Source organism: Sorex fumeus, unplaced genomic scaffold (assembly GCF_029834395.1).
Source record: "Sorex fumeus unplaced genomic scaffold, SorFum_2.1 ptg000010l, whole genome shotgun sequence".
NCBI classification, from domain to species: Eukaryota; Metazoa; Chordata; class Mammalia; order Eulipotyphla; family Soricidae; genus Sorex; species Sorex fumeus.
The window spans coordinates 13,087,714-13,114,692 of NW_026606067.1; the positions used below are offsets into that span (position 1 = coordinate 13,087,714).

General features: G+C 37.4%; 1 pseudogene; it reads right to left on the reverse strand.

Moving 5' to 3' along the window:
- Nucleotides 1-600: 600 nt before the first annotated feature.
- LOC130019930 (ubiquitin-conjugating enzyme E2 variant 2-like) overlaps nucleotides 601-26,979 on the reverse strand; it is a 37,942-nt pseudogene continuing 11,563 nt past the window's right edge.

Here is a 26,979-nt window from a genome sequence, read left to right on the forward strand (position 1 = left end):
TGTGTCTGTTACATATAATACACAGAAACAGCTTTTAACAGAAATTCATTTACCTCCCCACAACATTTTTTTAAAGTTAAAAATATAAGTACCAAAACAATCCTAAACTAACTTTTGATACTACTACTAATCAGCACCCACACTGCTTTAAAACTTAACACAATATGTGTCATTTTACCTGTTACTTTAGACAATTGGAAAAGTAGCCTTCACTAAGATGTATAAAGCTTGCCATTTATGGTTTCCTTCTGGTGAGACTAGCTTTTCAGAAACATACATGCTGCCACAGCCACCTGACCCTTCTCACCGTACTTTCACCTTGAAAACCCGGTTTCTATTTTGAGTACTCTAGGCTTATGCCTAAGTAACAGTGAAACAAGAGAAAAATGCCTTAACAAGAGAAAAAAAATTGTGCTACATCTTTCCTCCTGTTACCTGAAAACATAATGGGTATACATACATTCTTATAAATGTTCAGGTCATGTTTTGTCAGCTGAAATTCTTTTACTTGAATGTGTGGGTATTTTGTATTGTGATATTTAATCAAGACATTAACATGAGTAGAAGTTATTAATTTAAGATGTTTGCAATTCATTAAAATTAATTGTTGTATATTTGTCCTCCTGGTGGCTGTGAAAACTTAGTATTTTCTTTGGATATCATTAGATATCTTAGCTCTTGCAGTACAACTTTAATGGTATATGAATTTTGCCATTTTACTAACACTGGTATTCTCCGTGCATCCACTATTCCACTGGAATTATTTATTCCATTCATATTAATTTTGCTTACAAATCTAACTGACAAAGGACCTTCTGGGTATTTAAGTCCACATTCTATTTTCAGGCTATTGATATTCTATTTTCATAATTCATCCTTGGTGACCCAATAATCATGCCTGTCCACCTTGTAAGTGTCATAGCTTTATTGTCTTCAAATCTCCAGCTAACCCTACCATTGCCAACCCCCTTTTCCTCCTTCAAGTTCTTCCACAGCTAAAATTATGAGGAACCTTAAATCCTGGTATCAGACTTGAGGAAAATGTAGGTAGGACACTTCATGACACTCAATCCAGAGGTATCTTCACTGATTCAATGCCACTGTGGAGACCGCCATCTTCTCCTGCAACCTGGCCCATGCACAGCCACACACCCCCATGCCAGCAGGATTACCCCAACTTCACACCTTTGCTCATCCTTCTTTATGCTGCTTTACTGGGGGCTCCTTCAGGGCAAAGGGAATGAGACCCATTGCATTTGTTTTTGGCATATCAACTACGTCACAGATAGCTTGCCAAATTCTGGCTGTGAGGGCAGGATACTCTCGGTACCTTGTCAAGCTCACTGAGAGGGATAGAGGCTTTTACGGTGGCCTCTAATCATCCTTGCAGATATTCTCATGGTTCAAACCATATTTAAACCCCATCAAATATGGTATGATATTAATGAAAAATGGTTATTACGTGTCTTATGATGTGTTACTCAGTCACTTTGTGTCCACGTGGTCTGAAAAGCGGTGTAGAGCATGGAGGTGGCTAGGTAGTGGAGGCAGTGGAGGTTGGCCTATAAGGTATTTATCTGGCTCCAGCAGAGTGGGTCTTCTTGTTGTGATTCCTGGGTTGCTGGAGATTGGTGTGAGCAGGCAGAAGATCTTTGTTTCCAGGTCCTGTTGAGTCTCGAGACCAAGGTCACAAAGTTCTGCTTTATTACTCTGTGTTAGGATTCACTACCAGGATCTCACCATTCTACAAGGAAGTGATCATTGACATCAAGAGAGGGGTTCATCAGGGTGACAACATTTCACTGAAACTTTTGAGTGTGACCCTTGAGAACGTCATGGGATGACTGAAATGAGAAGGAATGGGAGCGAAGATAGACTGTTGGCAACTACACCACATCCGCTTTGCTGATGACATCGTTCTAATAACACCAAACATTATCCAAGCAGGACAACTGCTGGCCATCTTTGACCATGAGTGTGAAAAAGTCTGACTGCAGCTGAATCTCATAAAGACAATGTTCATGAGAAACGGTCTCATTCTTCATGTTCCATTCATTTCAATGGAATGAACCTCTCCAAATTCAGCAGTTACGTGTACCTAGATCAAGAACTCAACATGATGAATGACTTGGACCTGAGTTGTGAAGGAGGAAGAGAGAGGCTTGGAATGCCTTCAAGAGTGTTGAATAAATAGCTAAGAAGACAAAGAACCTCTGAATCTGGGCACATCTTTTCAACTCCCCCATTCTTCCTGCATTAACATACACATCAGAGACCTGGACCCTACAATAAAAGGATGAGAACACTATTCGGGTCTCCCAAAAAGGAATTGAAAGAGCTATGCTTGGAATATCACACTTTACTCAAGTGGGAGAAGGAACCAGGAGTTCCAACCTCCTTCGATGATAGAGAATCAAGCACGCTGTCTCGTTTGCCAAGGCGTTGGAAATCAGATGAGCTGGATGAACATGTAATGCAATTTGGAGATGACCGCTGGACTAGATCCATTACCAACTGGATTCCACAGGATGTCAAAAGATTGCATGGCAGCCCACCTACAAGATGGTCAGACTTCTTCATCAAGACCATGAACGAATCGTTTGAGGCTCTTCAGTTTCTTGGAGCGAGCAGACGCCATTGGCACATGACAGGGATGAATGCAGACATAACTGGCGCCCACTCGAGTAAATTGATGAGCAATGGGATGTCAAGTGATCAAGTGATTGGCTTACAGATGTTCATAACTGTTAATTATCTCACTAAAACTTAATATATAATCTGTTCTCAATATATAAATATAAACTCAATATATAATCTTTGTTCTTCAGTTAATCCTATATAATACAGTGAATATATTAACCTAAATCTTTAAATTATTTCCTGTAAAAAATTATTCAAATGTATCCTATAATTCTATATTAATTATCCCACAAAACATGAATTTTAATCTAATTATGGCACCTAATATAAATGAATGCTATTATAGTAAACACCAAATGTAAAAGTATATTATTGATTGATATAATTTAGAAAATATCAGACAAATAATACATTAATGAATAATTCACTCAGATGATAAATAGTTGACCAGTATGGTAAAGAGTCAGCGGTCCCAGCGAGCCGATAGCACAGCGGGTAGGGCGTTCGCCTTACAAGCGGCCAACATGGCCGACCCGAGTTCGATTCCTCCGCCCCTCTCGGAGAGCCCGGCAAGCTACCGAGAGTATTCGATATGCCAGACACAGTAACAACAAAGTCTCCAATGGAGACGTTACTGGGCCCGCTCGAGCATTTTACATTTACAGTATGGTAAAATATTATTTGATTCAGTAACTGGCTTTAGCATTTCAGTCTACAGAAATACAAGATGTAGAGCTATGATAGTTAATTTTATGTAACAGTTTGAGAGAGTCACAGAATATACTGTATAGATTGGTTAAATATTATTTCTTGATGTGTCTGTGAGGCTGTTTCTCGATTAGATTATCATTTTAATTGGTAGACCAAATAAAGAAGATTTACTTTTTTAAAATATATGTGAAAATCATTTTAATCTCAAGAAGCGAACAAGAAACTAATAAAGAATTTACTTTCTCTGCCAAATATCAAAACTGAGCCCCTTATTCTGCTCTCACATCACAGTCCTTATCTCTTTAGCATGAAAATGACTCTACATGACTTTCCTTGGTTTGCAGACTATAAATGACAGATGTAGACTTCTTAGTCTTCATAATTGCTTGCATAATGATTGTCCAGCCTTTTCAAATCAAGAGATGCACAAGTAGATGACAGGATAAAGATTTAGAAGATAATTTGAAAAAGGCTATATATACGTATATGAATATAAATATGCACATAAATAATCTCAATGTTGGTAAAAAATATTCCTTGAAGAAAGGTAGAATTATTGCCATACAAGTGTAAATAATGTGTGCATATAATCAAATATGAATATGCAATCATTATTTGAAAACCTGTTCTGTGCCTTTATGTTCTTAAAATGTCCAGATATGCACACATACATATCTCTGGAAGTTCCCTTCCAAAATAGTTATAAAATATTACAATAGAGACTCTTCTTTATTCAATAAACTAACAAGCAATATATTTTTCTGGGCATTATGTCAAAAAAGTATGATACTGCTGATTTGAAACATGAAGCCCTCTTGTGGAAAGTCACCTATGCGTTCATATATTTACCAAAGCCTCATATAGAGGGGAAAATCCCTAAACATATTTCTTACTGTACTCATTAAATACTGTGAAACCATTAGGATAAATCAGTATTCACACAGCACCTCACTTTGTTTGGCTTTGTTTGTAGAATATATTTAGAAACACTTGGAGAAAACATTTGCCAATTTTTTAATCACTTATCAAATTCCTGGTAAATAGAGTGCTTTCAAACACTAACAATCTATAAACACAGTTATAAAATCATACAAAATGATATAGAATCAAACTGACAACTGGATAAGCACTCTGGCTGCTTTTGTTGGAATTGTTTCCATTTTCAGATGCTCTCAGCTAAAAAAGTGAAAATAAAAATAAGTTAGTTTTTAATGGCTGAGCTAGAAACCACAGTTAAATAAGATCTATAAGACTAAAGATTAAAGACATATAAGATGTAACAGAAAATCATGTATTTAACAATGTATTGTTAACCATTTATAGGGAAGCATCATCTTTAGAATGAATATATGAAAAATCTGAACTTTGATATTTGAATCAGTACTTACTATAAAGAAATAAGCATTATATCCCACAGTTTAATTTATAGACTTGTTTAAAATTTCTTACCAATAAGTACTATACCAAAATAAAAAGAAGACAAACAAAAACCAATTCTCAACAGTAATACATTTTTTGAAAATAGAAAATATGGGATTTTCTATTTATTTTCATTATTGCATGATTATTATCTTTATTTATTTTCCTAAAGGTTTTCAAGAATAAATTGCCCAATTTAAATACAGCATATTTTACAGTACTTTAAATCGTTTAATCTGAATAATTTTAAATAAACATTTTAATGTTTCAGTAGTGTTTTGTAGAGATCATTATTATTAAATGAGAATTTTGTGACAATTTTCTTATTGTAGGAAAAAAGCTCAATAAGTGAATGTGTTGCTAAAAATCTGTAGTCTCTTTTCAAAAGGGAAGCATAATTTAGGGAAAAACTGTCTCAAGCTTGATTGATAACATATTTAGAATTAATAAATATTAAGCATGTACTTGAATACAGAGAAAATATATGATTAACATTCAATTATAATCAATATAATTTTAGAAATCAATCCAGTATTGTGTGCATATACATAATGTACATTTAATAATATAAGAACCTGGGCTGGAGCAATAGCACAGCGGTAGGGCATATTTGCCTTGCATGCAGCCAGTCCGACTGAGCCGGGCTCTATTCCTCCACCCCTCTCAGAGAGCCCAGCAAGCTACTGAGAGTATCTCGCCCGCCGGGCAGAGCCTGGCAAGCTCCCCGTGAATATTCAATATGCCAAACACAGTAACAACAAATCTCAAAATGGAGATGTTACTGGGCCCGTTCAAGCAAATCAATGAACAATGGGAGGACAGTGCTACAGATAAGAACCTATCATTTATAAACAATTCTGCATCTACCAGTTATAACTTAATATCTACTATGGCCCAGAGCCAGCTCTAGTCTGAAGAGGCATTATTAAATACATGATTTTAATTTATAACTTAAACATAAATTTTAATTTGATTATTTTAATAATGAGATGACTGTTAATCTATGCAAAAGTTTCACAATGTTTCTCTTTTGGAAGGAGGAGGGTTTGGACCACAACCAATGGTGCTCAGGGCTTATACCTGCTCTGTTGCTCAGAGATTATCCTACTAATGCTGAAGAATCATATTTGGTGCTCAGGATGGAACCCATGTCAGATACATGCAAGCATAAAAAAGGCGAGCATATTCATCCATTTACAATGACTCAGTCCTACACAGAGTCAATTTTTAATCCAGAATGGTCTCAGGATATACCTGTGTTAAAAAAAGAAATTCAAACAATATTCTTTCCGCATTCATGTTAGATGCAAAATTTGTTTATAAATGACCTTTACCACTTTACTCAGCATCCTAAGTCCTTCTTTCTTGTCAATTGTTTTTCTATTTACATTGCTTCAGATTTCAAGATTCTTCTTATTTTCCATAATTTAGTACTTAAGTAGGTAGGATTAGTTTCACGTTGCTGTCTCTCAAGCATGCATCAGTAAGTCTCTGAGTAAATCTGAGCAATAAAACTTCAATAGGCAATCTACTGTCTCCAGTTATAACTAAGATAATTACAGCCCCTTGTTATAAAATTCATATCCACTATGCAACATGCTACTAAATATTGAATATTTGAAAATATAAATATATTTTAAATTTCAAGCATAATATTCATTTACCCTCAACACTGAAAGAATTTGCTTTGGGGGTTTATATTAGGTCACACCCAGCAGTGCTCAGGGCTTCTCCTGACTATATGCTCAGGGATCACTCATGCCATGGCTCAGGGGATCGATGCAGTGCTGGTGGTTGAACTTATTTTGGGTACATGCTAGGCAAGCACCTTACCTATTGTACTATCTCTCCAGCCTCTAAAAGAATAAATCTATATATTAAAACTTCTTACATTCCTAGAGTCATAGCAGTCTTTGAATTAATCTGCTAACAAGCATGAAGTATACATATATTTTCATATTCATGCATGTAGCATGCATTGATGTACACATGTGTAATAGATAGTATTATTTGTATGTATACTATTCTGAGCGTACTTCTATGTGTTCAAAATGATCAAAATGTATGTATCACTGAAATTATATTTATATATATAATTTAATATAATTTCCAGTTTCCCAATATTTATGAGAGCTAATTAGATTCATAAAATAATTCATAAATAAGATAGATATCACGCATGAAACAGGTTTCTGTAGTCAGAAAAACATGGTGGCAAAAACCAGATTATTTCAGTAAACTACATCATGTAAAAAAAGGAAAGGAATATTAACTTGCTTATTACTGTAGAAATATCAATTCTGACCAAAAGATTCCAGATTGCTACACTGAAATTTTTCCTTTTGAAAAAGGTTGAAAGTATAATTAAGATGACTGTTTCATCTTGGGGTTGGTGTCCTAGCATGGACTGAAAATCAAACAAGATCCCCCCACACACACACCTTTCCTACCAGACTTTTACTTTAAAAGAGGTTTTATCAGAATTTAAACTCTCTATCCCCTTTCCACATGCTTGTTCAAAGCTACCACATGTTTGCTGACCCACTGGGATATACAGGTCATTGAAGTTAAGACACCAGGTGCCCCCACCCCCTTTTATTTGTCAGTCATTCTTGGTCTTTTATATTCTACTCTCCACATCTATTGCTTGATACTAAGTAACTGCAAACATATGCCTCTAAAGTGTCTAAAGCAAATGCTTCATAAGGAACACAAATGGAACAAAATGCCTAATACTGTTAAAATGAACATACAGTGCAGTGTGTTTAAACCAACCAGAGCAAGACGTCCTTGAAGGAATAGGTAGTAAAATCCCAGAGGCTTCCTCCGAGACCTTTCATGATTGAGTTTCAGTGTCTTAAGAACTGTCTGTTCAGATGCAGAAGATGGTATAGAAATGGGAATGTATCCTGAGCCAACAGACAATCAAAACCTATGGCCATGCTAGTCTATGAGTCTCATGACTTTTGCTGGCAGCGAATGCTCAGAAGCACATTCTCCAGAATCTCCAGGAGTTAGACAGAGATCACAAATTCTTAGAGGCAAGAAAATTTAAGAGACTGTAGCTAGCACAGGTTGCTTGATTCTACCTATCTGGTATCACTCACTTTATATGAAACTGGATGTTGCTAAACAGATCTGCCTTATTCCCACCGGACCCCCTACCCCCAAACTAAGAGATAGCTCAAAGGGCATAGCAGGTGCTTTGCATGAGGGAGATACAGTTGAAATTTGCACTGTGTGATCCTCAAACACCACTAGTAATGATTTCCAAACAACCAGAGGGGAATAGCCTGGGTACTGTCATGTGTGATTCAAAACAAATATTTATTTTTTTAAATTTCTTTTGGAATTTTGGTCAGCACTCTGATTTAAAATGAAATTCCATATGTTCATATACTATGGATTAGTTTGTCTTGATACTGTACACAAACAAAACATATAAATTTGTAAGTTTTCACTGATCTTCCGTTTCCTGCCAGTCTTCCTAGTTTAGGCAACATTCAGAGATTGAAATGGCCTAAAGGAAAATGTACATTTCCTGACACTTAATGAAGGTAAGGATCAGCCCTCGCTGCAAAAATGTGTTGAAATCACCATAGGGACTGTTTCATCTGCCATCACAAAATGTGACCTGTGGCATGTTAGATACTACGAAGGTATTTCAGTTCTCCAGAGTGAACAGACAAGAGAATGAAATGAAAAAAATAAAATTTATATATATATAAATTGTTATATATTTATATGCAATATAAATATATATACATATATGTGTGATTCAGAAGGTTAAAGCATCTGATGCTAACCTGGGAAAATTATGAACTTGTGGTTATGAACATTTTTGTTTTTTATTAACAATTATAGTAACAAAATTCCATGACAGTTGAATTGTTCAAAAGTACCCATTAACTATAAAATGTTTTCTCAGATCAATATTTTACTGTGTATGACACAATTCCTTGTTATAAACACATTGCTCTTCTGTCTAGTAAATATTCTACTAGAGCACAATACACTTATTCCTCTGATCGACTATTACTTGTAACATCTTTGAGATATTTTCAAGTATTGGAGCATTGATAAAATTTGTGTCTATTTTTAGACTATTTGAAGATAATGTCAAAAGCAACTAAATATATGTTTCCTATCATATAGTTTAGAAGCCAGTATAATAAAAATATTGCTGTATTTAAAACTAAACCAGAGTTGTCAGGTGACCATGCAAATTAGATTCAGATAATGTTAAACTAAGGGTTAAATGCTTTCTATAGACTTTGGGGGAATCTCAAGTAGCTATTTCCAAACTGGACGGTATAATTAGCTTGTAGTTGGATGATGCATAATCACAACTTGCAACCAACCCTGACACTTATTATTCCGTGCCCAGAAATGACACACAATTAGTAGCTTTGAGAATTGCTAAAATCATCTTATCAATGAATTTATATAAACAGTTTTGGCAGAGGTATTTGCCTTAAGATTCAGCCAAAATGAAATTTGAGTTTTGGATGTGATGTACACCCACAACATTACAGCTTTTAGGCAAAAGGAATTTATTACTTAGTACTTATTATATGGTGCATTAGTGATTTATATTGACTTCAAAAATTCCATAGTTTTCTAGTAAAGGTTATCTTTTAGGTAACAGTATGCACATTTCAGAAATAGCTTATGTTAGTTATGTCAAAATTTACAAAATCAAATTATAGTGAGTTTTGATGAATTGTTATTTTTCTTTTTTATTTTTGTCTTTTTTTGTTTTTTGAGTCATACCTAGTGGTGCTCAGGGTTTACTCCTGACTCTACTCTCAGGGATCACTCTTGCTCAGCGTTGGGTACCATATATTGTACCAGGTATCAGATCTGAGTTGGCCTCCTACAAGGCCTTTCTCACTGTACTGTTGCTCTCATCTAAATCTTAATAAACTCTACCCCAACTGCAAGAACATGGGTGAGGATTTTCTAATGAAATAGATGATTATCAATCAGAAGAACTAAGATATGATAACAAATCATATGACTAACTAATAGACTCTTATTACCTTAATCTATTGGGTTCCCCCCATTTAATTTGTTCTATAACCAATACAATGTATAAATTTTAGTTCTCTTTTAATTGCAATTTTATTTCCACGTTCAAAATTTATGTCTTCACTACATTTTTTCAATGGATTATTCTGAACTGTTGCTATTATATCTAATGAGGATTTGAAACATCTTGTTCCAGTGGGTCTTTGAGTTGTGGTACTGTCCCTATGGAAAACCAGCAGGACTGTACTACTGTACAAGAGGGGAGACATCCACGACATTGGCAATGATCGACTGATCTACCTGTTGTCTGTCGTCTACAAGATGTTCACTCTGGTCATCCTGAATAAGATTGGCAGAGTGCTAGATGAAGGACAACCATGGGAGCAAGCCAGGTTCCAAAAAGGATTCAGCACAACCTACCATATCCACACGATAACCAAGCTCATTGAGGTTTCTCAGGAGTTCAAGATGCCACTCTGTCTAACGTTCATTAATTCAAAGAAGGCCTTTGATTCTGTTGAGACTGAGTGGTCATTGAAGCCCTAGCCAAATAGGGCGTTCAAACTCAATACATCAGGATACTCCATGAGCTGTATTGTGGATTCACTACCAGTATCTCACCATTCTACAGGGAGGTTATCACTGATGTCAAGAGAGGGATTCTGCAGGGTGATACCATTTCACCAAAACTGTTCAGTGCCACCCTCAAAAACGTCATGCAATGACTGGAATGGGAAGGAATGGGAAGGAATGGGAGTGAAGATAGACGGTCGGCAACTACACGACCTCCACTTTGCTGGTGACATCTTTCTTATAATACCAAACATCATCCAAGTGGCACAAATGCTGGCAGACTTCAACCATGAGTGTGAAAAGGTCAGACTACAGCTGAATATCACCAAGACAATGTTTACGAGAAACGGTCTTGTTCCTGACGTTTTATTCACTCTTAACAGGACAAACATCTCTGAATGCAACAGTTACGTGTTCCTAGATCAAGAAGTCAACATGACAAATGACCTGGCACCTGAGTTGCACAGGAGGAAGAGAGCAGCTTGGAACGCCTTCAAGAGCATCAGAGAAATAGATAAGAGGATGAAAAACCTCTGGCTCTGGGCATATCTCTTCAATTCCACTGTTCTTCCTGCTTTAACATACACCTCAGAGACCTGTGCCCTATGAAAACAGGATGAGAATGCTATTCAGGTCTCCCAAAGAGGAATCGAAAGAGCTATGCTTGGAGTATTATGCTTCACTCAAATGAGACAAAGAATCTGGAGTTCCGACCTCGATCAACGGTTGAGAATCAGGGATGCTGACTCATTTGCCAAGGCGTCAAAAATCAGATGGGCTGGACACGTAATTAGATTTGGAGACCGCTGGACGAGAGCTGTTCCAACTGGATGTCAAAAGATCAAGCGGCCGCCCAACTATGAGATGGTCAGACTTCTTTGTCAAGATGCTGAATGATTGATTTGAGGTTCTTTGTGTTCTAATTTTAATTGTAATCTAATTTAGTAATAGTAAATTATCAATAGGGAAGATATAAGAAACTAATTGTATAAAATAGGTACAGATATATAAAGAAAATCAGAGTGGTATGTGATGAAATATATTGTTCTTTTTACTAAAGTAAAATATTAAGCATTTTGAAAATAAATAATATAGCTCAGGGTAGAATATATTGTTTGCCAAAATTAAGTAGACAACTTTACATGACTATAGAGTACACAGATATACCACAATGATATTTTCAGTTCAGCTTCATATCATCATAATAAGGAAAATATTGCAACTATTTATGCTACACAACAATTTTAGTTTCTCAGTATATATAAAAGTAATATCTATCATATATCAGAATCACCTCTATATTCAGAAACATTGTCTTAATAAGTAATATACATTTCTTAATTTAAAATGGCATTACTAACCAAAAATAGCCTTTAGCATATTACACAATTATGATATTTTCACCAACAGAAGTGTGACCTTGATATTAATTGCTACTGATTTATCAGCATGTTTTCTGCTGTGTGTAGCTGAGGCAATTTTTTTTTAAAAATACGACAATAATAAAAGTTGACCAATAAACGACTTATTGATTCTTTTTTTCCAGGAAATATTTTTTTTGGCATGTAATTGTTACTGACAGCATTTTACCCTTCAAATGCAGCAAGTCCTCTCAAATTCTGAAATTTTATCATCTTATGAAATATTTTCTGTTCATATTTTCTGATTTCTTGATCACTTGAAATCCCGTTATTCATAGATTTGCTCGAGTGGGCGCCACTAATATCTATATTCGTCACTGTTGCGTGCTAGTATAGCCCAGTGGCGTCTGCTAATTTTAGGAACACGATGAGCCTCAAACCGATCGTTCAGTATCTTGACGAAGAAGTCTGACCATCTCGTAGGCGGGCAGACCTGCAATCTTTTGGCATCCTGTGGAATCCAGTCAGTAACAGCTCTAGTCTAGCTGTCCTCTGCAAATCTCATTATGTGTCCAGCCCATCTGATTTTCTACGCCTTGGCAAATGAGACAGTGTCCCTGATTCTTGACTGTTGACAGAGGTCGGAACTCCAGATTCTTTCTCTCATTTGAATGAAGCGTGATACTCCTAGCATAGCTTTTCTGATTTCTCTTTGGGAGACCTGAGTAGTGTTCTCATCCTGCTTTCGTATGGCCCAGGTCTCTGAGGTGTATGTTAGTGCAGGAAGAACAATGGAATCAAAGAGATGTTCTAGGAGTCGGAGGTTCTTTGTCCTCTTAGCTTTTTCTTCGATACTCTTAGATGCGTTCCAAGCTGCTCTCTTTCTCCTGCGCAACTCAGGTGCCAGATCATTCGTCATGTTGAATTTTCGAACTAGGTACACAAAACTGTTGCATTTGGAGATGTTCATTCCCTTGAAAGCAAATGGAATGTCAGGAATGAGACCGTTTCTCATAAACATTGTCTTCATAAGATTTAGCTTTAGTCCGACCTTTCCACACTCATGGTAGAAGTCAGCCAGCATTTGAGATGCTTGGCTAATGTTTGTGGTTATTAGAACTATGTCATCAGCAAAGCGGAGGTGTTGTATTTGCCAGCCATCTGTCTTCACTCCTATTCCTTCCTATTCCAGTCATCACATGGCATTCTTGAGGGTGGCACTGAAGAGTTTTGGTGAAATGTTATCACCCTGCCGAACCCATCGCTTCTCTGCACTGCTTTGCGAGCTCGAACGTTCGCGTGTGGTTACCTGATGCTTGCTCCAAGCCACATTGGCGAATGAGCTCAAGAGTTTTTGAAGACAGACATCTTTTTTTGGCTATCTCTCTCTCGGCGTTCCTTGCACAATCATGGTGGTGCTGAACCAGTCGATTGTATTCCCTGTCAAAGTCATCAACGACGACATCTTCCCATGTTCCCACAATAGTGCCAAAGATCTCCCATTTGGTGGTCGTTCTGGTTGTTCTATTTTCTTCAATAGTCTAAATTCTTTGTTGTCATTCAGTTGTGTTAATAAGTTCATCAGTAGTCATTTCCATAAAATAGTGCTTTCTCTGATCATCAAAGCAACCTCTGATTCATGTAAGCTTGATTGCAATAATTTAGTTACATATTCAGATCCTGCTTTTCTTAACTCATTTTTTTCACTTTTCCTTCTTTCTTTAAACACCATGGTTTACAAAGTTGTTCATAATATGTTTTTTATATAGTTCTTGTAGACATTCGATATCCCAGCATTGCTTAGAGACTTGTGGTTTGTGTTCAGGAGTATCATGACACTGGTTAGGGGATCATCTATTGGTGAGTGAACTCGAATTGGTTGCACATAGGCAAGAACTTTAACTCCTGTCATATTTCCCAATCTCCTATTATGGAAATGTTCACTGAATACTAGAGACGTGTGACTTCTCTTATTCCAAGAATTAGAGGTCTTTGTAGGGTTATTGTTAGTCCCAACATTGTTTTTCATCTCAGAAAATATATAGGTACAAGGGAAGTCATGAAAAAAAAATGTGTCAGTCCATAACCCAGTCGCACAAACACATTTATTAAGTCTATCATCTTCTATGGGTATGGTTTATAGGGCCCCAAAAGTATTGTACTGGTAATTTTAAAGATATCTTGACAAAGATCAGATCACAATAACAAAAGCAGTTCTAAGGTTAAAAAAATAAATAAATATATTGTGATAATCACCAAAATATAACAGAAACATTTATGTCATATATACATATCATGCAAATGGAAATACATATCAGAATATATTCTTCAATATTATTATTTACTGAGTGAAGTATATCTTCATTTTTAGAACAATTTCTGGTGCTCTTTATTGGAAGTAGTATCTTATAAAATCAAGGACAGAATTTCAACTATTATAATAAGCTTGAACATCTTTGGTACTACTTTTTTAATGACCAGAATGGTTGATTAAATTATCTCTTGCAAATATGTTTTTATCTTTATAATAAAAGTATATGATTATCTTTATTAGTAATAAAGTAATATTACTTTTCATTTTTAGTTTTTTTTGGAAAATCACAAAGGCTTTAAAGCCCATCTAATTTTCTTTTGTTATATATGGGGAAGAATGCAAGATTGTATATGGCACCATCAGATATATTTCTACAGTTTGTGCAAGCCCTGAAGATGTTGTGTTAAATGGCCGAGACAGTTTAAGAAGACTAGAATATCAGATGCTGTTGCAGATTGAAATCACAAAAAATTGAGAAAAATGACCCAAGGGCAATTTTGCAACAAGTACTCGTATGACTGAAGAGTTAAAAAAGAGGATGAATACTTAACAAGTGAAAAATTAATAGAAATATTTGAGTCCCACAGACGCTACAGAAACTATTTAGCATGACATGACACATCACTTTTATTTTTCAAAACCCTAGAAAATTAAAAAAAAAAGAAACTGTGATAAAATACAGAATAAAATTTTCCAGTATTATGTTATTTTTTTTACCCTGGTTTATTAGAAAAGGGATAAGAGAAATAAGTTTCCAAGGTTTTTTTTTAATTGTAAACAGGCATTTTTGAGCCTTTTCTGATATGATAAGTCAGAAGAAAAAGTTTAGTAAGTTTATAAGAAATAAACTCATATGTACAGTAACTTCCTTGCTATTATATATAGATACGAAAATTGATGCAGTAATAAACTGGAAAATAATTGGAATACTTGTATTTAGATTTCAGAGCGTGGGGTTGAAATGGGGATGGAATTGGGGAAATCCAGAAAACTTTCTTAAAAATAGAATTTACTAACTCTACTTTAATTCTATTTTTAAATGATTTTTATGAAATTAATAATTTTTAACATATGAAAGTAGTATTTTTCTATAACATCTTCTCCCCTCATAAAGTGCTGTCAATTTTTTTCAAAATATATTTTATTTTTTTAATTAAAAAATTTTAATGAATCACCATGAGATACAGTTACAGATTTACAAACTTTCATGATTACACATTTCAGTCATACAATGATTGAGTACCTACTTCTCCACCAGTGCCATTATCCACCACCAATGTTCCCAGTATCCCTCCTGCCCCCCCTTCACTCCCCCCTCCACTCACCTCTATGGCAGGCACATTACCTTTTATTCTATCTCTCCTTTTGGGTGTCATGGTTCGCAATACGGGTACTAAATGGCCATGATCTTCAGTCCATAGTCTACTTTCAGCACACATCTTCCATCCTGAGCCTTCCAAGACATCATTTATTGGTGGTCCCTTCTATGTCTCAGTTGCCTCCTCCCCATCCTCAGGATGTGAGGCTGGCTTCCAAGCCATGGATCAATCCTCCTGGTCCTTATCTCTACTATAAGTAGAGTGCTAGTCTCCCATTATGTTCCTTTATATTCCACAAATGAGTGCAGTCATTCTATGTCTGTCCCTCTCTCTCTGACTCATTTTACTTAGCATGATACTCTCCATGTTGATCCACTTATATGCAAATTTTATGACTTCATCTTTTCTAACAGCCGCATAGTATTCCATTGTGTAGATGTGCCAAAGATTCTTTAACCAATAGTCTGTTCTCAGGCACTCGATTTTTTCCCAGGTTTTGGCTATTGTAAATAGTGCTACAATAAACATACAAATGCAGATATCATTTCTACTGAACTTTTTTGCATCTCCAGGATATATTTCCAGAAGCGGTATTGCTGCGTCAAATGGGAGCTCAATTTCTAATTTTTTGAGAAACGTCTATGCTGTTTTCCAAAAGGGCTGAACCAGTCAGCATTCCCACCAGCAGTGAAGGAGAGTCCCCATCTCCCCTCATCCACACCAATACCATTTGCTTTTGTGTCTTTTGGTGTGAAATGATATTCCATTGTTGTTTTGATCTACATCTCCCAGAGCATTTTCTATGTGACTTTTGGCCATTCGTATTTCTTCTTTGAGAAAGTTTCTGTTCATTTCATTTCCCCATTTCCTGATGGGATTAGATGTTTTCTTCTTGTAGAGTTCAACCAATACCTTGTATATCCTTGATATTAACCCCTTATCAGATGGGTATCGGGTGAATACCCTTTTCCATTCTGTAGTCTCTCTTTGTATTCTGGTCACTGTTTCTTTTGAGGTACAGAAACTTCTTAGTTTAATATAGTCTCATTTGTTTATCTCTGTTTCCACTTGCTTGGTGAGTGGCATTTCATTTTTGAAGAAACCTTTAGCTTCAATGTCGTGAAGGGTTTTGCAGACCTTGTCTTCAATGTATCTGGTCTGATGTTGAGGTCTTTAATCCATTTTGATCTGACTTTTGTGCATGGTGTTAGGTAGAGATCTGAACCTATATTTTTGCATGTATCTATCCAGTTTTGGCAGCAACATTTGTTAAGGAGGATTTCTTTGCTCCACTTCACATTTCTTGCTCCCTTATCAAAGATTAGATGATCATATATTTGAGGGTGTGTGTAAAGATATTCAACCCTGTTCCAATGTCTGTGGCTTTTTTAAAAAAATTTTTATGGATCTGTGCGGGACAGGCATGGAGGCCGCTCTGGGCAACCAAGCTGAACGGCTCCTATTCCAACCAGGTACAGCCCGCCCCCAAGGGCCTGGGACCCTCTCTACGCAAGCACAGCTAGCTCAATGTCCTGGAAAGCTGGTTTTCTCCCCTGATCTGCGCGGTACGGGCACGGAGGCCCAGCTCTGGGCAACCAAGCTGAATGGCTCCTATTACAACCAGGTACAGCCCACCCCCAAAGGCCTGGGACCCTCTCTGCGCATGCACAGCTAGCTCCATGTCCTGGAAAACCGGTTTTCTTCTCTGATCTGTGCGGGACGGGCACGGAGGTCCAGCTCTGGGCAACCAAGCTGAACGGCTCCTATTCCAACCAGGTACAGCCCACCCCCAAGGGCCTGGGACCCTCTCTGCGCATGCACAGCTAGCTCCATGTCCTAGAAAGCCGGTTTTCTCCCCTGATCTGAGTGGGACAGGCACGGAGGCCCAGCTCTGGGCAACCAAGCTGAACAGCTCCTATTCCAACCATAGACGTTCCCAACTCCTCGTTCAGTGCCAGGGACTTTTTCCGGAGCGGCCGCAAAATATTTATCCACTACATATGCCATAGGAACCATAAGCTACCTTCTTAGATGGCAACTTCTCTAGTTTAGCTCAGTCACTAGAAACACAGTAGCCAATAACTCATAAGGCTATCTTAACTCACACTGCATATCAAGCAGAATAGTAACAGTGAACGTGAAGGACTAAACCACACTTCTCACAAATGGTAAAGCAATGCAAAAGCCCACCAAACTTTCTTATTGAAGAGTCTAGCCCAGATGACACCAACAGTACTGTAGTGTTAGACAACCTCTCTGACAAGGAATTCAGAAGAGAGCTACTTAGGATGCTTGGGGAACTAAAAGAAACAATGGAAAGCAATACCAATAGAAGACAAGAGGATTTGAAGAGAGAAATGAGGAAAATGCAATCGGAAATGTCAGACCTGAAAAACCTGGTAGGTGAATTGAAAATCTCAGTGGAAGGCCTCAGCAGCAGAGTAAGAGCTGCTGAGAACAGAATCAGTGAGTTCGAAGATGAAGTTCAGAGACTCTCCAGAAAAGAGCAGAAAATGGAAAAGAGACTCACAATTCGGGAACAGATGGCAAGAGAAGATCGTGATGAAGCCAAGAGGGGTAACATAAGAATTATTGGAGTCCCAGAGGTACAGGAAGAAAACCTTGATGAAGAAGAAACTGTCAAAGACATCATTGCTACAACGTTTCCAGAGCTGAAGAAAACTTGTGACTACATTCAGGAGGCCCGAAGGGTACCAGCTAGAAGATATCCAAATAAAAATATACCAAGACACATTCTGATCAAAATGACCAAAACCTTAGACAGAGACAAAATTCTGAAAGCAGCAAGAACGAAGAAAGAAATCTCTTACAAAGGAGCATCCTTAAAATAAACAGCTGATTTTTCTGATGAAACCCTCATGGCCTGCAAACAGTGGTGGGACATAGTGAAAAAACTCAATGAAATAAATGCCTCCCCAAAAATACTTTACCCAGCGAGACTCTCATTTATAATAGAAGGAACAACACACAGTTTCACAGACAAACAACAGCTCAGGAAGTTCATAGACTCAAAACCATGGTTACAAGAACATCTAAATGGGCTACTTTAAGGCAAGAAAGGCCCCTCAAATACACCAAATTTCAACAGAACAATGGGACAAAATCCCATAACAATAATCTCTCTCAATGCCAATGGGCTAAACGCACCAATTAAAAGACATAGAGTGGCAGGATGGATTAGAAAATTGAACCCAACATTCTGCTGCCTGCAAGAAACAAATCTCAATAGTCAAAGCAAACACAGACTCAGTGTCAAAGGCTGGAAAACAATCCTAAAGGCAAACAGCTCGCATAAAAAAACTGGGGTAGCCATCCTAATATCAGACCACATCGATTTCAGAGTGAGGAAGGTCATAAGAGACAGTAAAAGCCATTTCTTATTGATCAAAGGAACAGTACAACAGGAAGAACTTACAATAATAAATGTATATGCACCTAATGAGAGACCAGCAAAGTACTTAAAACAACTACTCATAGATTTGGAAAAAGACATCAATAGCAACACAATACTAGTGGGAGACTTCAACACCGCTTTGTCACCTCTTGATAGATCAACCAGACTCAAGCTTAGCAAGGACATACTTCAACTGAGGGAAACAATGGAAGAAAGGGACTTAGTAGATATATACAGGACACTTCATCCACAAAAAGCTGAATGCACATTCTTCTCAAGCGTACATGGAACATTCTCCAAGATAGACCACATGCTGAGCCACAAAACATGCCTCCATAAAATTAAGAAGATAGAGATTGTATCAACAATCTTTTCAGACCATAATGCGCTGAAATTAGAAGTAAATCACACACAAAAACAGAAAACTAAATCAAACACCTGGAAATTAAACAATGCGCTATTGAACAACGAGTGGATTAGACAGGAAATCAAAGAAGAAATCAAAAGATTCCTAGAAACGAATGAAAATGAGAACACGAGTTACCAAAACTTATGGGACACAGCAAAAGCTATGTTAAGAGGAAAGTTTATAGCTCTACAAGCATTCCTCAGGAAGGAGGAGCAAGCACACATAAGTAACCTAACCTCACAGCTTAAGAGCTTGGAGAAGGACCAAAAAAAGGAGCACAATCCGAACAGGAGAAAGGAAATAATAAAGCTCAGAGCAGAGATTAACGAGATGGAAACCCCAAAAACAATCTGAAAGATCAATAAAACCAAGAGCTGGTTCCTCGAGAAAATTAACAAGATTGATAAGCCTCTAGCAAAACTCACAAAGAAAGGGAGAGAGAAAACCTTAATCAACCGAATCAGAAATGAAAAGGGGGTCATTACAACAGAAACTACAGAAATTCAAAGGATCCTCAGGGAGTACTTTGAGAAACTTTATGCCACGGAACATCAAAACCTCGTGGAAATGGATAAATTCCTAGACTCCTACAGACTCCCAAGACTGAACCAAGAAGACCAGGAATACCTGAACAGACCTATCACCATCAAAGGAAATTGAAATGGTAAAAAAAGTCTCCCCAAGCACAAAAGTCCTGGCCCGGATGGATTCACTAGTGATTTCTTCCAAATCTTTAAAGAGGACTTACTCCCTATCCTCTTTAACCTTTTCCAGTAAATTGAAATATCAAAAACACTTCAGAACAGTTTCTACGAAGCAAATATCACACTGATACCAAAAACAGACAGAGATACCACAAAGAGAGAGAATTACAGACCGATATCCCTGATGAACACAGATGCAAAGATCCTCAACAAACTCCTAGCAAATAGAATCCAACTACTCATCAAAAAGATCATACACCATGACCAAGTAGGATTCATCCCAGGGATGCAAGCATGGTTTAACATTCGGAAATCAATCAACATAATCTATCATATCAACAAAAGAAAAGATAAAAAGCATATGATCATATCAATAGATGCAGAGAAAGCATTTGACAAGATCCAGCACCACTTTATGATGAAAACCCTAGCCTAAATGGGTATAGATGGGAACTTCCTAAACATAATTAAAGCCATCTACCACAAGCCTACAGCAAGCATCATCCTCAATTGGGAAAAACTGAAAGCCTTCCCTCTAATATCAGGGACGAGACAAGGATGCCCACTATCTCCACTGCTGTTCAATATAGTACTGGCAATACTTGCAATAGCGATTAGGCAAGAAAAAGATATTAAGGTATTCCGGTAGGAAAGGAAGAAATCAAGATCTCACTATTCGCAGATGATATGATACTATACTTAGAGAACCCAATAACCTCCACCAAAAAACTCCTAGAAACAATAGACTCGTATAGTAAAGTTGCAGGCTATAAAATCAATACCCAAAAGTCCATGGCTCTCCTATATGCAAACAGTGAGAGAGAAGAAAGCGACATGAAAAAAACAATCCCGTTCACAATTGTGCCCCAGAAAATCAAGTATTTAGGAATCAGCTTAACTAAGGAAGTAAGAGACCAGTACAAAAAAATACCGAACGCTATTTCAGGAAATAAAAGAGGACATGAGGAAATGGAAAGATATCCCCTGCTCATGGGTCGGGATACTTAACATTGTCAAAAAGGCAATACTACCCAAAGCATTGTATAAATTCAATTCAATCCCTATAAGGATACCCATGACATTCTTCAAAGAAATGGAGCAAACACTCCTGAAATTTATATGGAACAATAAGCCCCCACGAATAGCTAAAGCAATTCTTGGGAAAAAGAAAATGGGAGGAATCAACCTCCCGAACTTCAAACTGTACTACAAAGCAGTAATAATTAAAACAGCATGGTACTGGAACAAAGGCAGAACTGCAGACCAATGGAACAGGGTTGAATACACTGACATCTCCCCTCAATCATATGATCATCTAATCTTTGATAAAGGTGCAAGTAATGTGAAGTGGAGTAAGGAAAGCCTCTTTAACAAATTGTGCTGGCATTACTGGACGGCTACATGCAAAAAAATGGGCTCAGAACTCTGCCTAACACCATGTACAAAAGAAAGATCAAAATGGATTAAAGACCTCAACATTAAACCAGAAACCATACGGTAGGTACATTGAAGACAAAGTTGGTAACACCCTCCATGACATTGAAGCTAACGGTATCTTGAAAGATGCCACGCCACTGACTGAGCAAGTGAAAACAGCGATAGATAAATGGGACTATCTTAAAGTAAGAAGCTTCTGCACCTCCAAAGTAACAGTGACCAAAATACAAAGACAGTCTACAGAATGGGAAAGGATATTCGCCGAATACACATCTGACAAGGGGTTGATATCCAGGATATACAAAATACTGGTTAAACTCCACAAGTAGAAAACATCCAACCCCATCCAAAAATGGGGCAATGAAATGAACAGAAACTTTCTCAAAAAAGAAATCCAAATGGCAAAAAAGCACATGAGAAAATGCTCTACATCATTAATCATCAGCGAGATGCAGATCAAAACCACAATTAGATACCATCTCACACCTCAGAGACTGGCCCACATTCAAAAGAACAAAAGCAACCGGTGCTGGTGCGGATGTGGCGAGAAAGGGACACTCCTTCACTGTTGGTGGGAATGTCGACTGGTTCAGTCCTTCTGGAAAACAGTATGCGCGATTCTCAAAAAATTAGAAATTGAGCTCCCATTTGACCCAGCAATACCACTCCTGGGAATATATCCCAGAGAGGCAAAAATGTATAGTCGAAGTGACATCTACACTTGTTTGTTCATTGCAGCACTCTTTACAATAGCCAGAAACTGGAAGAAACCTGAATGCCCAAGAACAGATGACTGGTTAAAGAAACTTTGGTACATCTCCACAATGGAATACTATGTAGCTGTTAGAAAAGATGAAGTCATGAAATTTACATACAAGTGGTACAACATGGAAAGTATCATGTTAAGTGAAATGAATCAGAAAGAGAGGGATAGACATAGAAAGATTGCATTCATCTGGGGGATATAAAGTAACAAAGTATGAGATTAATACCCAAGAAAGCTGACATCAGCACCAGGAGGATTACTCCATAGCTTAGTGGCCAGTCGGGCAATCTAGAGGAAAGGGCAGCTTAGATAGAGAAGGGAACACCAAATAAAGGGTGTTTGGAGGATCCTCCCAGGAGGGGAGATGCATGTCGAAAGTAGACTATGGACTGAACATGTTTGCCACTCAATGCCTCTTTTGCAGACCATAACACCCAAAAGGAGAGAGAGAACACAGGGGATTGCCCTGCCACAGAGACAGGGGGGGATGGGGGATGGCGGTGGGGGGGATATTATCCATGGTGGTGGAAAATGGGCACTGGTGGAGGGATGGGTATCTGATCATTGTATAATCAAACCCAAGCACAAAAAATTGTAAATCTACAACTGTACCTCATGGTGTTTCACTAATAAAAAAAGAAAAATTAAAAAAAATTTAAAAAGTTAAAAAAAATTTATTAGTGAAACTCCATGTGGTACAGTTGTTGACCTTACAAATTTTTGTGCTTAGGTTTCAGTTATAAAATGATTGAGTACCCATCCCTCCACTGGTGTCCATTCCCCACTTCCAATGCTCCCAGCATCCCACACACCTCCCCCACCCTCCCCATCCCACCCCACCCCTCTGGCAGGGCATTCCCTTTCGTTCTCTCTCTCCTTTTAGTTGCTGTGGTTTGTAAAAGAGGCATTGAGTGGCTATCATGTTCAGTCTATAATCTATTTTCAGCATGATCTCTCATCCTGGGAGGGTTCTCCCAACATCCTTTTCTTGGTGCTCCCCTCTCTATCTGAGCTGCTTTTTCCCTCAGCATGTGCGGCTGGCCTCCAAGCCATGGACTGAACTTCCTGGTATTTATCTCAGCTATTCTTGGGTGTTAGTCTCCCAATTTGTTTCTTTTTGTTCCCCAGATGAATGCAATCTTTCTATGTATGTCCCTCTCTTTCTGACTCATTTCACTTAACATGATACTTTTTCACTTGTATGTAAATTTCATGACTTCATCCTTTCTAACAGCTACATGGTACTCCATTGTGTAGATGTACCAAAGTTTCTTTGACCAGTCATCTGTTCTAGAGCACGCAGGTTTTGTCCAGATTCTGGCTATCCTAAACAGTGCTGCATTGAACAAACAAGAGTAGATGTCACTTTGACTATACTTTTTTTTTTGCCTCTCTGGGATATATTCCCAGGAGTGGTATTGCTGGGTCAAATGGGAGCTCAATTTCTAATTTTTGGAGAATGGTCCATACTGTTTTCTAAAAGGGCTGAACCAGTCGACATTCCCACAGCAGAGAAGGAGTGTCCCTTTCTCGCCACATCTGCTCCAGCACTGGTTGCTTTTGTTTGTTTGGATGTGGGCCAGTCTCTGTGGTGTGAGATGATATCTCATTGTTGTTTTGATCTGCAACTCCCTGAGGATTAGTGATGTAGAGCATTTTCTCATGTGCCTTTTAGCCATTCAGATTTCTTCTTTAGGAAAGTTTCTGTTCATTTCATCACCCCATTTTTTGATGGGGTTAGGTGTTTTCTTCTTGTAGAGTTCAACCAGTGCTTTGTATATCCTTGATATCTACACTTTATCAGATGGGTATTGGGTAAATATCCTTATCCATTGTGTAGATTGTCTTTGTATTCTGGTTATTGTATATTTTAAGGTTCAGAAGCGTTTTAATTTAAGATAGTCCCATTTGTTTATCTCTGTTTCCACTTGGTTGGTCAGTGGAGTGTCATCTTTGAAGATACCATTAGCCTCAATATCCTGGAGGGTTTTGCCGACCTTTTCTTCAATGTATCTTAGGGATTTTGGCCTGATGTTGAGATCTTTAATCCATTTTGATCTGACCTTTGTGCATAGTGTTAAGTCGAGGTCTAAGCCCATTTTTTTTTCATGTTGTTGTACAGTTATGCCAGCACCATTTGTTAAAGAGGCTTTCCTTGTTCCACTTCACATGCCTTGCTCCCTTATCAAAGATTAGATGTTCATACATTTGGGGTTGTGTGTACGGATATTCCAACCTGTTCTATTGGTCTGTGGCCCTGGCTTTGTTCCCCAACCTCAAACTCTACTACAAAGTGATAATAATTAAAACAGCATGGTACTTGAACAAAATATATTTTAAATTATAATTTTGGCTTCTACCATCTTCAAGATTTATAAAGTAACATTATATGGTGAAAAAATAAAAGTTAAATATATAAGTTATTTTAAAATATTAGTGTGTTCTACATAACTAAATTACCAACATTCAATCTCTTAAACTACTTTAAGTATATCTGCTCTCATTTATTTTTTGTCAAAAATAATTATTAGAAGTAGTGAAGATAAAATATAGAATAGAATTTGCTGACCATTTAGTCAATATTTCACTATTTATTATCATCAGTGTTTGACTATTATAGCCATGGATTTGAAATTAAAATAAATATTGTATATCCTATTTATAATTAGTTTATATCTTGCTCAAGAGACAGAAAAGGCAGAAATTACAGAGTTCTATGAGAACTATTTAACAGAATACAATAGAAAAGTGTTGTCCATATCAATCATACAAAATTTCTTATTAACAAACTAAATGGCACTGCACTTCACTGCACTGCACTGCACTGTCCTCCCATTATTCATTGATTTTCTCGATTGGGCACCGGTAATATCTCCATTGTGAGACTGGTTGTCTCCATTGTGAGCTTACCAGGCTCTGCCGTGCAGGCGGAATACTCTCTGTACCTTTCCGGGCTCTCCAAGAGGGACGGAGGAATCAAACCCGGGTCAGCCACGTGCAAGGCAAACTCCCTATCTGCTGTACATAATAAGCACTGTAGCACTGTCGTCCCATCATTGATTTACTAGATTGGGCACCAGTAATATCTCCATCGTGAGATTTCTTGTTAATGTTTTTGGCATATTGAATACACCACGGGGAGCTTGCCAGGCTCTGCCATGCGGGAAGGATACTATTGGTAGCGTGCTGGGCTTTCTGAGAGGGACAGAGGAATAGAACCTAGGTTGGCTGTGTGCAAAGCAAATGCCCTACCTGCTGTGCTATCGCTTCAGCCCAAAAATAATAAGATCAAGAACAATTTTTCTTTTTTCTGTTTTTTGATGAGATATACCCAGTGATACACAGGAATTACTCCTGTTTCTGTGGTTAGATTGCAGTGCGAAGGGAACCATCAGTGGTACTAGGGATTGAATTTGGTTTGATTGTGCACAGGGAAAGTACCTTAATCCTTGTATGATATCTCTTGCCCTGATCAATATTATGCTTATAAAATGTTTTAAAAACTCTTTTTTTTGTGAGGAGACAGGTTGAGGAGGGGTGAGGATAGACACACCTGATAGTGCTCAAGGATTACTTCTGGCTCTGTACAAAGGAATTACTCCTGGTGATACTTGGTGTACTATATGTGATGCCATGGATTTAACCCAGGTTGCCCACAGACAAGGCAAATGCTCTACCTCTCTGGCTCCTAAAAAGTAATTTTTAATTGTTCTTACTAAGTAGTCATTCCAATTCTATATTCTCAAAATTTATACAAATATTACAGTCAGGTAAAATATTGTATTGCATTTGAATCTATGACTCATGAATAATGTTACTCAAATTCATAACTTAAACTGTATCTTCATAAAGACTAAAAGGAGTTTTATAGGTGTGATTCCTTATAAATAAGGGTTAGGATACTTACAAAAGAAGAATTGGAAAAAAACATAGCTTCTGTATTCTAAGTGCTTTATATTCAAAGATATGATTTACATCATTTGAAAACATGATTGATTCAATTGAAAGTATTCAGTAAAAAATCTCATATTCAAGTGGCTGAGGATAGAGAAAATATTTTATTCTTATATCATATCATTCTAAATAAATACTCAAAATAAGTCAAATTGCCCCCTGCCCCACTTGTTTCCTTTGGCCAAAGTACTAGTAGACGTGACTTGTAATTTAGTTAACACTTAAAATATGGGCTATTTGATGCCAAAGTACATCTTTGAGGATTCTCAGAAAAAGACTAATAGGTTGACTTTCCAGTAAGACCATTGTCTTAAAATTTTTATTGGCTCTTTGTTCCCATTTCTGTGTGGAAACCATTTGATTGCCTCTCAACTCCAAATTCATCCTTTTTTGATTGTGCTATTAAAATGGACTTGAGACCTTCAAAATATCCTCCTTTATTTCCTCCTGCCAATTGGCATGGAATCTTTGTCAGTTTTTCAGCATTGGAGAAGCACTGAAATGTTTGCCTGCTTCCAAGTGTCTCCTGTGCTGTCTCTGCCTTGCTGATGCAGTGGTGTATTTTAGATAGTAACCTCTTCCTTATCAACATCCCTCTGGAATGGGGCTGTTCTGTTGCTGAGTATGCTGGTGAGAGTCCACTAGAGAGCTTTAGAAGACAGGTTTTCAGCAAGGTGGACCCATGTGATCCCACAATTTTCTCATCAGCAGTGAGTCCCAGCCTTGTTCTCTTCAGCAGTGAAGATATGGCAGCCTTAAGCAGGACATTCTGTTTAGGTGCTTCATCTCTACCCTTTCAAGAACTCTGCTTTTTCTAAATAACATTCCCAAATCTTGTCTTTCCTTCTTGCCAGCTAGCTAAGCCTATGTTATCCAATGTATATTATAATTAATAGTCCTTTATATTAGACTTTCTTTCTTCAAAT